Source organism: Erythrolamprus reginae, chromosome 6 (assembly GCF_031021105.1).
Source record: "Erythrolamprus reginae isolate rEryReg1 chromosome 6, rEryReg1.hap1, whole genome shotgun sequence".
NCBI lineage: Eukaryota > Metazoa > Chordata > Lepidosauria > Squamata > Dipsadidae > Erythrolamprus > Erythrolamprus reginae.
The window spans coordinates 57,687,977-57,703,018 of record NC_091955.1 but is presented as its reverse complement, the minus strand read 5'-3'; the positions used below and the strand labels follow the sequence as shown (position 1 = coordinate 57,703,018).

The 15,042-nt window shown below is 40.6% G+C and overlaps 1 long non-coding RNA gene across 1 annotated transcript; it reads left to right on the top strand.

The window, feature by feature from the left end:
- Positions 1-8,752: 8,752 nt before the first annotated feature.
- LOC139169535 (uncharacterized) lies at positions 8,753-14,812 on the top strand. Its single transcript, XR_011559486.1, has 2 exons — positions 8,753-8,912; positions 12,118-14,812. It is a non-coding gene; the product is annotated as an uncharacterized lncRNA (long non-coding RNA).
- Positions 14,813-15,042: the final 230 nt, after the last annotated feature.

Here is a 15,042-nt window from a genome sequence, read left to right as displayed (position 1 = left end):
CATCCTTCCGGAGGCTCTCTGAAAGCCAAAAATGCCTTCCCAGAGCCTCTGTGCAAGCCAAAAATGAGCTGGCCGGCACACACATGTACGTTGGAGCTGAGCTAGGGCAACGGATTGTTTGCCATCACTGTCCTAGAGGTTTCAGCTGCTTTTAATGCTGTTGACTACTGTACAGGCGGCGTTTGGATGATGACCACTTGTTCAGCAACTGTTTAAAGTCATGTTCATGCTGACACTGCTGAACAAGTAATATTTGCAATCAGTCCCCAAAGTTCCAGACATTGAAACACCCTGAGGTCATGTGATTATGATTTTGATGCTTAGCAATCAGCTCACACATTGGTTGCAGCGTCCCACAATCAGGATTGCCATTTGCAACCTTCCCTGTTGGCTTCCCACAAGCAAAATCAATGGAAAAGCCAGTAAGGTAAGTTGCAAATTGCTCTGGTAAGTTGCTTCTGCTATTTTTGCTCTTGACTGTATAATACCAGCCATCAATATCTGTCAACCTGGCTTGCAGTCCCTACTTACAGGCTCCGCCAACCTGCTTGCACTCTATAGCACCTGTCTGTGACATCCCACCCCCTACAACACAGAGTAGAGATGTAGATCATTCTTTGTAGCGACTGGTATTCATGCAAGCCCCTTTACTCTCTATCTGGGACTCCTGTTTTTCCCCACTTAATAAACTCTACAATCCTGGGATTGCATTAGCAACCAAGACTGCCAAGAGAGCTGTCGCTAAGTGATGTGAGCACACGATATTGAATTTTACACATGCAACACTTAGCAATGGAAATTCCAGCTCAGTTCCATTGTAATTTAAGGACTATCTGTATCCTCCTTGGTGGCTTAGAAGGATTGAGAAAAGGTATTGTACACATGGTCATTTGAATCTTTGGTCTCATTTAAGAAAAAAAAGTAATAAAAATGTATATAGTCTTTATTCTTTGTGGAGATTACGCACTCCATAGGTTCACCATCATGTCACTATACAGTAAAATTAAATATAGTTACTGCTCTGGGATAGAAGCTGTTTTTAAGCGTATTTGTCTTTGTTTTTATTATCCTATACCGTCTGCCAGATGGTAAAGGTTCAAAAAAGGGGCCCTGGATGAGATGGATCTTTAAGAATGTTTTGAACTTTCTTAAGGCAGTGGGAGCTATAAAGCTTTTCCAAAGAGGGGAGAGGGCAATCAGAGATCCTCCGGGCAAGAATGTTAACCCTATGAGGCACTGTCTTATCTGCTGCTGTGCAATTGACAAACTATATACAGTAAGTACCATATTTTTTGGATGCAGCGGAGTATAAGATGCACCTTACTTTGTGGGGAGGAAAATAGGGGGGAAATCTACCTACCAGGTATTCATCTGGCTAGCATCCCTAGTCTGTTCAGCTTCAGCACATTATTTTATCCCCTGGTTAGGGCTGCAAAAGCCTTTTTTAGAGGGAGTAGGAGTGAAAACAAGCCTGCAAAGACTTAGGCCACTGTTCCCTCCAGGCTGCGTGGTTGCGCAGGTGATAAGAAACCTTCACGCAGTACTTTTTAAGTGCTGTGCAGTCATAGGGAACAAGCCTCCCCCCCCCCGCCTTCCCCCCAGGAGATTCCCCTCTCTATCAGCCTCCTTCCCCCCTTCTAAGAGCCTCCATGTTTGCCCCTCCTGCTCCCTTCACGGAGGAGCCGGGAGCCTTTCTTCCCTACCCAACTCCCTTGGATGGACAGAAGCCCCCCTCCGCTCTTCCCAAGACTGGCTTTCTCCTCCGGAGCCCTTGTCTGCCTGCCCACTCAGAGCTTCTCCCACTTTCAGCTCTGGGGGACACGTTTGCCACCACCACCACCCGGGTCCTCCGGCTGCTCTCCTGGGGAGGGTGTCTCAATCTCTGGAGCCAGAGCCCCAATGTGGCCCAGGAGGGAGGAGACGCAGGGAGCCCCCACGAGCCATCTCTGTAGCCCCCCTGAGAGGAAAGCCATCCTGGCGCCCCTCCCCTTCATTCCTCCCCACTCGGCCAGCCCCAGGGAGGGAGAAAAGACAGCAGGCACAAGGGGAGGGGGTTCAGACAAACCACCTGCTGGCCCTATCTGACCTGGAAGTGAGGCAGCTGGGCAGGGATGAGTGACAGCTGTCTGTTTGAGTGAGGGGGAGGGCAGCTGGGAGGCACAGCTGCAAAAGGAGCCTTTTGTCTTGGGTGGGCAAGGAGACCCTGAGGAGGGTCCAGGGATCAAAGGCAAATGAAAGACTTTGCACCAATCACTGAAGACTTAATGCCCCCATCAAACAAAAGCCAAATGGGTGACTTGGAACCAATAATCATGGGACTTGAGTTCTAGTCCTGCCTTAGGCATGAAAACTTCCTGGGTGACTTTGGGCCAATCGCCAGCAGAGTTCCAGTGCTACTTTAATTCTTATTGGAGGAGGGGTGTGAAAATTGGGGGGGGGGAATCTCATTAATTTGGGATAACATAAGGATACTGATTGAGGAAATAAAAAAACACAGTGGAAATTTTACACTTCATATTTTAAGGACCCCTGGAGGGGCTGATAAGCAAAAAGGAAGAGTTTGCTCCCTCCCATATATGAGTATGCCAGGGTGATTCAACAGAAAAAAGCCATATGGATTTTTCCCTGGAACAAACTCAAGAGATGTGATCCTGTGGACTAGCGCTGCTGCCTTGCAAGGCAGACCCCACAGGTTCAAATCCCAGTAAGGGTATGGCTAGCTGCAGATAGCAGAAGAGCTTGAAATAGACTATAGATAATAGTCTCCCTTTTTTTATTCTCAGCAAAAATATGTATGTATGTAGGTAGGTAGGTGTAAAGTACACACCAAAATAAAAACAATCCCAAACTGAAATCCCATACAGTTGTTCTCTTGAAGACATTCTGCAAAGGAGGTTTTGCGAAATCAATAACACTGATTTTGTTGTTGTCTTGGGTGACATCTGTGAAAAATATTCAGGTGCTCAGCCATGAAAATGTGCTGCTCAAACACTTTACTTATCCGCACACAACAACAAAAAAATTAGAGGGAACATTGCTTAGGGCTGGAAAAAAATTGGAGGAGTAGGAAGCCGAGAAGATCTTAACACCTAGTTAGGGCTCGGGAAAAAAGCTTCATAAAAGCTACATTTGGAATAAGATGCACCCAAATTTTCTTTTAGGGAAGAAAAATATGTGTCTTATACTCCAAAAAATATAGTAAATACAATGGTGATAAAATTAAAGTTTTATATTTGAGCAAGAAAAACCAAATGCATAGATATAGAATAGATGATATCTGGCTCAATAGTAATAACTGTGAGAGGAATCTTGAACAATCATTTAAATACCGTATGAACCAGCAATGTGTTGCAATTGCCAAAAAAGCCAACACAGTCCTAGGCTCTATTAACAAAGGTATAAAAACAAGATCACACAAAGTGTTAATACCACTTTATAATTCCTTGGTAAGACCACACTTGGAATATTGCATCAGCTTTGATCGTCATGATATAAAAAAAGATGTTTAGACTCTCGAAAGAACACAGTGTAAAGAGCAACAAAGATGATTAAGGTTCAGAGTATAAAACATACGAAGAACAATTGCATGGAATTGGGTACGTTTAGTATAATGAAAAAGACCATGGCAGATATGATAGCAGTATTCCAAAATCTAAGGGCTGCCAGAAAGAAGAGGTGGTCAACCTATTATATTTTCCAAATATAAAGGCAGGACAAGAAAAATGGATGGAAATTGATCAAGGAGAGAACCTAGAACTAAGTAGAAATTTCCTGACTTAGAAAAATTAATCATAGGAACTGTTTGCCTCAAGAGGTTGTAGGTGCTCCAACACTGGAGATTAAGAAGAGATTGGACAACTATTTATCTGAAATGGTATGCATGCCATAGGTGACACACAGAGCGCTCTATGTGAGCATGTGAGCCATCACCCCAGTTCATTTTTGCCATACATGTAGTGTGCCTCCTTCCAATCAGCTGGTTTTTGGGTTTATTCTGCACATGCACAGGGGCGCAGTCAGTAATGGGCAGCCAAATTTTTACTGCCACACTGTGGGTGTGGCTTATTTTGTGGGTGTGGCTTAATTGTCATGTGACTGGGTAGGAGTGGCTTGCTGGCCATGTGAATAAGTGAGAGTGGCTTGAACGATCATCATCGTTCAAGTGAACTGTTAAGTCCTCGACTTACAACCTTACCAGTGTCGCTCACTGGGGTGACAATTTGTTTCGTGTTTCCCGTGCTCTCCTTCCTGGGTCGCCCCCCGCCCCTGCCTCAGGCTGGGTATCTAGGCAAATGGGTGCTGTCAGAAGCATAAATGCTGCCAGCGCCGCTTCCACCCACGCCTTCTGCTTGCACCTCAGGCAGGAGGTGGCCACATAAGGCTGGAGGAGAGCCGAGCAGGAGAGAGGGAAGCTCGTCCAAGGCCAGGAAGGAGGAAAGAGGAAAAAAGCAAGGAATGCAGATGCAGCAGCAGCAGCAGGGGAAAAAAGGAGAGCCAAGCTGAGACCAGTAATCCAGGAAGTGACAGCCACCGATCAGCTGGAGCTGCACACGCATCTTCATTTCCTCCGGTGGAACTGTGTTCCACCCTGTCCTGCCTGCTGCCCACCCTTGTGCGCAGTGCATGCAGGAGATGCGCACGTATGCGTGGGCTGTGGAGGCATGGATGGGAGTCATGTATGCATACCCAGGGGTGGGGCACATGGGGGGGTCACACATGCATGCACGGGGGTAGGACACATGGTAGGGACACACTCATGCACAGGAGTGCATACAGGGGGTCACAAATGCATGCACAGAGTCATGCGGGTCACAGGCACATGCATGTGCACTTTCAGCACTCATTGCCGAAAAGGTTAGCCATCACTGGTACAGGGTTTCTAGCTTGAGCAGGGATATAGACTGGAAGACCTCCAAGGTCTCTTCCAATTCTGTTTTTCTATTATTTTACTATATAAAATTCATGAATGGATGGATCATTGCTGGCTGGTTCTCTATGATGTTCCATAATTTTCCATGGTCAGAAAGCAACAATAGTATGTTTATTTCCAAACATGTTTTCAAATGTTCTACCCATTGTATGAAGTTTCTATAGCCTCAAATACTGGCTTTAAGTATCTTTGAGAAGAGTGGAAAAAATGCGTTGCAGGAAACAATGATAGAATGTCTAGGACAGTAATGATGAACCTATGGCACGGGTGCCACAGGTGGCACGTGGTGCCATATCTGCTGGCACGCGAGCCATTTCCTAACTCAGCTCCAACATGCATGTGTGTGCTGGCCAGCTGATTTTTGGCTTCCAGGGAGCCTCTGGGGGGATGGGGGAGGGCATTTTTAGCCCTCCCCAGCTCCAGGGAAGCCTTTGGAGCCTGGGGAGGGTGAAACAAGAGCCTTTTGGGCCCACCAAAAGTTGGGAAACAATCTGTTTCCGATCTCCAGAAGGCCTCCGGGGGGGGGGGAGCTGTTTTCGCCCTCTCCAGGTATTGAATTATGGGTGTGGGCATTCATGCATGTGCGATAGCATGTATGCACATTCTTTCAGCACCTGAGGGGAAAAAGGTTCGCCATTACTGGTCTAGGAAAAGGATTTTTGGTATTTCTGGATTAATTTCTGGGACAAAAAAGAAACAAAATAATCCTTTCAAAAATCCTGTTTGTTGAACATCTAAAATATTAGATATACAGTACAGACTACTCAACCTTTGAATTTCAACTGCAACATAAATGCACCTGTCTATGGGAATTGCAACACTTGGATTATCTCTGAAAGACTTTGTGAAAATTTTAAGATTCTCCCACTTGAATCTATTTAAATCCTACTTATATTAAGTAGATGTAATTAATTTTGATTGTGGGACAAGGATAAGCGGAAGACAAGAATGATAACTGATGATTCAACTGAGAAATGCAACAGACTAAGCCAGTATTTCTGCTCATAGATTATTACATTGCTTGATAGAGATGTGTTGAAAAACATTAATTCCCTGAAATACCAGTTTAGGAAAGCTTTTTCATGAAAGAGTAAACATTAGGTAATTTTATATAGCAATCTCCAAGATTTGGAAATTTGAAGCCATTAGACATGTTCTTCAGAGACACAGTAAAGAAGATGTCCTGTTGGTTCAGTAAATTAGCTTCTGTTTTATCTGAATCTATAATCAATACAGGACCTGTGGAATCTTGAAAGATAGAAAAGGACTGTACTTCTTATACTGTATATTCCATTTAGAAAACTATGAAGTGTAAATGTGCAGGAAAGTAAGAGGTTTCATAACATTCTATTGTGTACGCTATCTAATAATTGGGATACAGGAATGCACTGTCAAATTTAAGCTAATGATTCTTAATTTTACTGATCTAGTAATTAAGAATGATTGCCTTAACGAACAAAGCCTCATCAAGGTTGTGGAATTTCAGCCATATAATTTATATGGGCATCCAATCAATTCCTGTACATACCAAAAGAAATAAAAGAGATGAGAAATAATTGGGGCTTGCAAATGTTTTAAACTAATGCTGATGTATATGCATCAACACTAACTATATTACTAAACAGTGATTCTTTAAGATACCTATTGTGACTTTAAAAAATTGAAATGGGGGGGGGAAACCCCCTAAAGACTACTATTTATTTATTTTTTGCTGGTTTAACTCCTTGCTGAATAACTCCTAGTTGTTATCAAGCAATATCCAAGTCACCTAAGAGAAACAGGGATCCTCAATTGAAGAAATCTGACATAACAGACTAATTGTCTCAAACTGTTTAGGTTACCAGCCTTATGCCTGAGTATAAAAATTAATGTGATAGATGTACAGTATCTATTTATTGAAAGGTATATTGCTATGTTTTCTGGCTATAATATATGTCCCTATACATCCATTAATCAGTTAATCTGTTTCACTGTATCTAAACATTTATAGCCCATCTAGAGTAGTAGTGTCACACTGCAGTGTTGATTTCATTGAGGGCCGCATCAAGGTTGTGTTTGACCTCAGGGACCAGGTGGGTGTGGCCAACTCAACATCACTTATGTTGTGATGCCTGTGGAGGCCTGAGCTCTGTTTTTGGCTGTGATGGCTTCTTGCAGCCCTCTACCAGTGAAAACAGGGCTCAGGAGGGCTGTGGGTGGCCTTCCAGAGCTCCATTTTTGCTAGCAGAGACACCATGGATCGGTCCTTTGCTATTTCCAAGGTGGCCCTATACACCAGATCTAAGCATCCCGTGGGTTGAAGATGGCCTCCAGGCCTGAGTTTGATACCCCTGATCTAGAGAATGTCTTAATGATATTCAAAACATTATAATGTAACAGTTCCCCAGACAAGAAACATAGAGATCAGTGAGTCTTAAATGTTGCACTGCTTCAGTACCTTTATGGTCGATAAGCTCAGTGTCTTAGCCATTGAGCCACCTAATCAGATTAATGATTAACGAGTTTAATGGTAAATGAGTCCAAGTTATTCTCACCACACAAATAAAACCAATCCCTCTACACAAATTTCACTGATGTTAGAGTTGGATAAGAAACAAAGATACTATTTTTGATTATTATTTTTTATGTATCAGAATGGTTCTCAGAGTTTGGACTAGAATTGTCTACTGGGGGTCTGTACAGACAAAATATGGAAGAAAGTCGAACAGTTTTGATAGTGTTTTCACTTTGCTTGGGCAAATCTGATCAGCCTTTTTTAAAATGTGATTTACCTAAGTGATTGCAGATTCCAAGGAAACATTGCATTAACCTATGTACTTCAGAGTATAAGATGCATTGGAGTGTAAGATGCACCTAGATTTTAGAGGTGGAAAGCAAGGAAAAGGTATTCTGAACCAAATGGTATAGTAATATATTATTTAATAAAATACCAGTGTAGCAGAATATTTTTTTACAAACATGTATACTTTTACAGCCATGTGCACTTTTTACAAACTTCAAACTTGACAGCTTTAAAACTTGTAGACTTCAACTCCCAGAATTCCTCCTCCAGTCATGCTAGCTCAGGAATGGGAGTTGAAGTCTACAAGTCTTAAACTTGCCAAGTTTGAAAACCCTTGCATCCCTAATCCCTAACCCAGGAGTCTTCAAACTTGCCAGCTTTAAGACTTAGTGGACTTCAACTCCCATAATTCCTCCTCCAGTTATGCTAGATGGGGTAATTAGAAGGTTTTTGTGAAAAATGGACCATTTTCCACTCTCTTTTTTTGCAAAAATGGGATGGGCAAAGGTTCTGCAGAGGACCCCTGGGTGCTGGGCGATGGCAGAATTTTTTGTGGGAAATGGGTCATTTTTCACCTGTTTTTGCCTTCCCCCAGTCCCAGGAGTTCTCTGCAGGCTTCCCACACACACTCTGTCCACCCCATTTTGTGAAAAACGGGCCCATTTTTTTTTTGCAAAAATGGGATGTGGGGGATGGGGCATTGGGACAGCAAAAATGGCTGTATTCAGTGTATAAGATGCACCGACATTTTCATCCTGTTTTAGGGGGCAGAAAGGTGAGACTTGTACTCCGAAAAATACGGTATTTTAATTATACTGAAAAATTGCATGTAATTGAATGTAACATGATACCTCTATCATAATGATCAGCCTTGCAATTCCTCCCAAAACCAATGTTGCACATTCCATAGACTGTTATATTGCAGGAGTGATTGGATATCATTTGTTCAATTACATAAAACTTTTTTATTATCTCTATGTTAAACTATCTCTATGTTTTCATTTTCTCTCTGAAGAGAAAACTATCGTTTTTCTTGACAGGAACCCAATGATTTCTCAGTGAAAAAGGATCTAGACTCTAAAACGGGGCTGTCAAACTCCTGGCCCGAGGGCCAGATGCGTCATGCTCTGGCCATGTCCATGCTCAGTTTAGTGAAAGGGGGAAAAGTCCTGATACTTCACATGACGCTGCCTTGACACTGTAAGTTTGACACCCCTGCTCTTGAGTTTTTTGTTTTTTTTTCTGAAACCCACCCCCCAATTATCTACTTCAGCTTTTATGAAAGATTCATTTGAAATAAAATAAAGCAGCACATTTTAGAAGTTGCCTGTCTTGATAACTCATTTATGCATAATTAAATTCTAATGAAGATTATTGCTGGAATTGTATTTTAATCATTTGTTTTAGGTATGTTTAAATTGGTCATTTTCACTTGATAAATAAGAAAACATATTTAGTGGCAACAGACTGGGTAATTTTGCGTCAGAAGTGAAATAACAATAGTGACCATATAATGACCCCACTTTCTTGTCTATGCATGCACAGGTAGAAAAGTGCAGGGCTTCAACAGCATAATTTTGATTGGTATCTGGACTTTTTGATTATCCATCTCGCTCACCATGGACACCAGTTATAATACTGCATTTGTTTTGAAATATAATGGATGAGGTATTCTAAGTATCCTCAATCTGATTTCTGTTAAGCTGTGTTTTCGTATACTGTATGGAACAAATATGTAATTTGAGTCTTGGCAGGTTGCTTATCTCTGAGGATCACCAGTTGGCTTTCGGCTGAAGTGAATGTTTTGAAACTAAAAGCATTCATTGTGGTAGCCATTATTTGACAGTTCACAATGCACCTGATATTTCACACTCCCTAACATGTAAAATGTACGGAACTTTTAAAAAAGAATGAAAAGGTAAACAATTCTAGCCTAATTCACTTAAAGCAGCACTCACTCTTCTACTGAATTTTAAAACCTATTGATGGAAGATCATGTTGCTCCTTTTCCACTTCTCTTTCTTATCTATTAAAAAAAATAGTGAACATGAACTTTGGCGATAGCTTTTGACAAATTTGGTTGGTGTTAATAACCAACACTGATAGCAGATAATACAAAGGATTGACCAATTCTAGCAATAAAAGGCAAGGAGCACAGTGAGAAAATGGGACTAAAATTAAGGTAACCAAACTAATACCTACAGGTACAACCACCATACTTAAAACTGATAATGAAGCAGGGATAGGTTCCTCCCGGTTTGGGCCAGTTCGCCTGAACCAGTAGCAACCCACTGATGATGTCACAATGCTGTCACCAAACTGCATTGGTCAGCGCCATCTTTTATTAAAAGTTTTGCATTGTTTTCAATTTTATTTTTCCCCACTTCTAAGTGTGCGCAGAAGCCGAGTTCCAGTAATAAATCGGTTGCCCACTTATTTTCGGTTTTGGTTTTTTTGCCATGTGGCGTGGGAGGAAGCAAAGCAGTGAGGTCAGTTAGAACCCATCCCTGCTTCCAGGATCCCCTGCACCTCTTTTGGTTCCTAGGGGGCTGTAGGGAGGCTTGCTAGGCCCAAAAGGGGTGTGGGGAGGCCTTCAGGGAGAGAGAAAGAAAGAAACCCTCATTGTTTGGGGATCCCCACCTGCACTGAGTTTGAGTTGAGAGCTTATTGTAAGTGGCTGATAAGCTATCCTTAGACTAAGCTAGTCAACAGTGGAGCTCTAAGAATGCCAGATGATCAATGGCATCTTTTCAGTTTCAAAACATCTGGTACCTCTTCCTGTACCAAAGACCTTCTGGGGTTCTTCACAAGAAAGGAGAATGGGAAGGAAGGAAAGAAGCATGGACAAATGGATGGAGAGAGGGAGGGAGAAAGTGTGTGTGTGTGTGTGGTGGGGGAGAGAGAGATAGACAAGAAAGAAAAAGAGAAAGAAATAAAAGAAAAAGAGAAAGGGAAAGAAAGAAAAAGAGAGAGAAAGAGAGAGAGAAAGAAAGAATTCCTCCAATTTCCATAAATATACAGTAGCTACAAATAATGCAGATTTTCAAAAACACTTTCACAAAAATAATATTACAAAGTCAGGGTAAATCATAACAAAGTTTTAATTAACCTTTATTCTTATTGCATTTGCAACTATAGTATGATTTACTTGTTCCTTTTCTAAACAAATATAATACGATTAAGCCCCTGTTGTTATAAAAAGGTAAAGAGTTCCCTCTCCAGGCGTATCTGTCTCCAGGGCTTGATACTTGTCTCCGTTTCTTAGTCGAGGAAGCTAACATTGTCCAAAGACATTTTTCATCATCACGTGGCCAGCATGGCTACATGCCAGAAGTGCACAGAATGCTGTTATCTTTCCACCAAAGCAGTGCCTATTAATCTACTCACATTTGCATGTACTGCCTAGGTAGGCAGAAGCTGGGGCAAGGAAAGGGGGCTCATCTCATTGCATAGCGTTCAGCTCTCGAACCTACGCTGTCAGCTTTGCAGCTGACAAGCCCAGCCACTGGGTCCCTTTCTCCTATGACAGCCTTAACACAATATCTAGTATTGTAATTTCTTATTGGAAGCATCTTAAGATACTACTTTCAATTATATATAAAAAATACCACTTGGTGGTTCTAATCAGGTGTTTCCCACTCTTAAGAACATGAATTGGTCCCTATTCTCCAAACATCCCATAAAACAAAACATAACAAGCAATACCTCCTATGTGCAATTTTCTTCAAATCAAATTTCCTGAGTGGTTCACAGCAATGGAATCCACTGCTCTGATTTCTTTACAACATCATTCCCAGATGACTCCTCTGAAATCCTAGGGAATTTTCATTTCTATTTTTGATACAGCAGCAAAACAAAAAGAACACCAAGGACTGCAGTAGGAACAAAACAATTTTGTGTTCCACTCGTATAAAATTGTACAAAGAACTCCATCCTACTCTCCACCCTCCTTTACCTACATAAGCCCAATAAATTTGCTTCAGAAGGATATTAGATTTCCTCATAAGACTGGGGTCAACATTGAATAAGAAGAAAAATCTGACTCCCTATTTTTCCATCTGCTGAATGCCACCATTAGTAGAATGTACAGTACATTACATTCAGATACTGTACTGTACACAAAAGAAAAACTGAGTTTGTTATAAGGCTTACTATCTAGGCTGCAAAAATACATATGAATCCTGGATGATGGCAAAGAGGTACAAAAAACCCTAATAACTGTTTGCTGTTATTTATTTAGTGGCCTCTGCCTTTTGCAGGGGAAATCTAGAGCAGATTAATAGAACAAATTTATATTTAGAACAGTCTTCTAAATATCAACTTTAACAATTAAAAAGATAACACCCCCCCCACCCCCCATGATAAAATGAGCACTTAATAATTGATAGCTATTCTTTCATTACAGAAGTTGGGAATCTTTCAAGATACTTCTGAATTATAGTGTTCAGTATCCCATCTATGTAGTCATCCTGACAGTCTCCTAGAAGTTGTAGTTCAGCAAGAAGAAGAAGGTGAGAGCAATCATGGGCTTTCCCAAATATGCCCATGCTACTCCAACACTCCGCAATCTGCATTGGTTGCCGATCAGTTTCCGGTCACAATTCAAAGTGTTGGTCATTACCTATAAAGCCCTTCATGGCACCGGACCAGGATATCTGCGAGACCGCCTTCTGCTGCACGAATCCCAGCGACCGGTTAGGTCCCACAGAGTTGGTCTTCTCCGGGTCCCGTCGACTAAACAATGTCGTCTGACGGGACCCAGGGGAAAAGCCTTCTCTGTGGTGGCTCCGACCCTCTGGAATCAGCTCCCTCCAGAGATTAGAACTGCCCCCATCCTCCTTGCCTTTTGTAAACTTCTTAAAACCCACCTCTGTCGTCAAGTGTGGGGGAACTGAGACATCTCCCCCTGCCTATGTAGTTTTTGTGCATGATATGACTGTATGTATGTTTTTTTATATTGGGGTTCCTTGCTTTTTAGACTTTTTAAATGTACTATTGTTATTTTAGATTCTAATTATTAGATTTGTCATTATGTATTGTTTTTATCACTGTTGTGAGCCGCCCCGAGTCTATGGAGAGGGGCGGCATACAAATCTAATAAATAATAATAACAATAACAATAATAATAATAATACTTTTGCACGTATCCTCAGTTACTTATGACTGCATTTTTAGTTCATCGAATGTTCATATCACGTCATCAGAAATTTGTATGCAGTTGATCCATACAGAATGGAAGTGACAAATAATCATGCACATAATAATAAGAAAATAAGTATGGCCAAAGAATGAGAGATGTACAAAGGAAAAAAACGACAGCTGTACAAAATGGCTGGAAGCACTGGCTAAAATTACTGAGGGAGCAGGATGCCCTGCATTTTATACGGGAGCCATTTTCTCTTAGAGCACAAAGAGCTGGAATCCAGACTTCTGCTTTGTCATTTAAAAAAGGAACCCATCTCATTAATCCTGTCATTTTAAATTGTCGTAATTATTTGGCATGGTGGAGTGCTGCTTATCTACATTATCTCTTATGGAAAAAAAATCATGTTTAGTTTACTAATTACAGTTCTACCTTTAGTGGGAAATGGGTTTATTTCCTTTCAAATCGTACAGATACTAAGAGTGCTTTTGTAGCTAATGATACTATTTCGATGCTTGCTAACATCATAGTTGCTACGCTACAGCAATTTCCTTGTTCTCCTTCAGACAATTGGTTTAGATGCAAGAAGGGGGAAGCATAACTACCAAATTGTTTCCTGTTGTTCTTGATATTTATTTATTTATAAACTAGATTTTCATACATAAAAAGTTTAGCCTTTTAAAATAAAAAATAAAGTGAAATCTGTAAAGAAAATTTTGATTCACTATTTGATGGTGCAGGTATGTTCTGCAGAGAATTTAAAACTTACCCTCCAGAAGTTTCAAGGGGAATTTCATTATGAATCTGGGAATCCATTTATAGATTCAACTATATACAATTAAGTTCATTGTAGTCTGAAAATGACTACCTTCCAGTTACACAATTGTCCATTCAACTTGTTCTGCCAATTACTTATTAATTAAACTATACTCAGAAAATAGGATTTATTCCTCAAACAATCTATACAGTGGATGTCTCATTTTAATTTGGATTACAAATTGGATTATGACTAGGTATGGATGGTGAACCCAGCCTGTTGTGACTTATCAGGTAACAAAATAGTGGCTTAATGTACTTTGTTGTTGCAGCCTGGTGTTCACTTATCACCATCAGCCACCATGGAATTGCCAGGATTTACAGTTCCCCATATCTAAAGATCCTTAGATTGGGATAAGATGCTTTAGTTAATCTGTAATTATGAATGGATTTCAATTTCATTCTTGATTTTTAAAATGATAAACCTGTGACTCATTTTGTAAAAATAACAGAAAATTTTCTGTTTCCAAGTGTCAACAATGGTATGATAACATTTACTACATCATATACGTTTTAGTTTATGCACAATAAATGCCAGTATGTTAGCCTTTAATCACTTCTATTTCTGCTCCTACTAACATGCTGAATGGATGTTACGTACAGATCACAATATTTTAAACCTGCATGTTTGACATTCTAGCATTCATTTGTAAAAAGGTCTCTGACTTCATTTTGGAATTGTCTTAAGATTTGTTATTTATTGTCTACAATAGTTATTTCTTCCCAGCTCATTGAAAATCAGTAGCCACTGGGATAAATGTAACTTTGCTGACTTAATAATAAAAGCATTGCATGTGTGATCAGATGCCATTCTCCACATTTTAAATGTGCTTTCTCCATATTCTAGCAAAATATATTTTTTTACTGTATGAGGGTGGTCAAATCCAGGGACAGGACTAGTGCAGGAAATATGAATTTACTATCTTGGTTTTAAAGTATAGCAATATCCTGAAGAAAATGTTATAGGAGGAAAGGTTGATAGAGGTCTCAGACCTTTTCCCATTTGAGATTTATGGTGATACCTTCATGTTCTTAGAACTTAATCACACAACATTATTGTCAACTGATCCCTTGCTAAATAAAAAATCATGTTAAATGACTACTTCCTAGAATGTAATAAAAATAATCTTTTCCCCTTAGACCAACAGTGTCCTAAAATATTAAATCATTTTAATGTTTTATTTTTTTTCTTTTGACCCAACTGTGGGCACAGCCAGATGGACACTTCAAGTGTTGTCCTTCAGTCTGTGAACCAGGAGAAAAGCATATCAGCATAATCTGTATCTCTCTCTTTGCTAACCCTCTTCTATCCTAGTACTCAGCCCTGATGAATGACAGTGTCCTGTTTAAAAAAGCGACAGTTTAAGGTTG